The sequence below is a fragment of the Neofelis nebulosa genome, chromosome 8 (assembly GCF_028018385.1).
Source record: "Neofelis nebulosa isolate mNeoNeb1 chromosome 8, mNeoNeb1.pri, whole genome shotgun sequence".
Classification (NCBI taxonomy): domain Eukaryota; kingdom Metazoa; phylum Chordata; class Mammalia; order Carnivora; family Felidae; genus Neofelis; species Neofelis nebulosa.
In genome coordinates, this window is record NC_080789.1 from 46578171 (window position 1) to 46579003 (window position 833).

Genomic DNA, 833 nt, shown 5'->3' on the forward strand with positions numbered 1-833 from the left:
AGGCTTGCTTAGTGAAGTAAGAAAGTGAATCCAGGTCTCACAGTGATTGAGGAAGGGGGAATTGCTGTGTAACCTCAGTTTACCAGAAAGCCAATTACATGGGCTCCGTCCTGACTTTTCAAGGCTTTCAAGTAGAGATCAGCATAATATGTCTCTTAAAATTGGCAATGATTGGAAACTTGTTCTGTTCTGGATGCTGTCCTAAGTCTTCTTACAGACAGTGTGTCTGGAATGATCACAACAAACCCATGGGTAGAATTCCTACCCATGTTTGACAGGTGAGGACACTAAGGCTTGAGGAGTGGACATCACTTGTCTGAGGTGACACTATTGTTAGATACCTGAGGCGGAACTCAAATCTGGGCCCATCTGACTCTAATGTTTATTTTACCCCAAGTATTATCCCCTATTTTTTAGGCATTTCCAATTGATCTGCCTTTCCAACACAGTTAGTGGCAATATGGTAACTGATGTGTATTTTAATGAGCTGAACGTTCCACAGAGAATTTCTTGAGCTTTGTTCTTACTACCAAATATTAGTGAAGCAAATGGTAGAAATTCTTGCCAAACTTAAATTGGGATTATTCCTCTTACATATTTTTCTTACACATGGTTGATTAACCATTAAAACCATTACGTTAGTATTGAATAACCAATGTATTCTGGTTACAAATGTGGGGAAAAAAAGGAAAAGAATCTGTAAGGCTGTAAGCTTAATATATCATTATACTGCACATTTCATTATGGGTTATTTTGAATGAGAATGGATATTTCCAAAATTATCAGTAAACTTTGGCTTTTTTACTAGAGTTCAGTTGACCTTTTATCTTAAT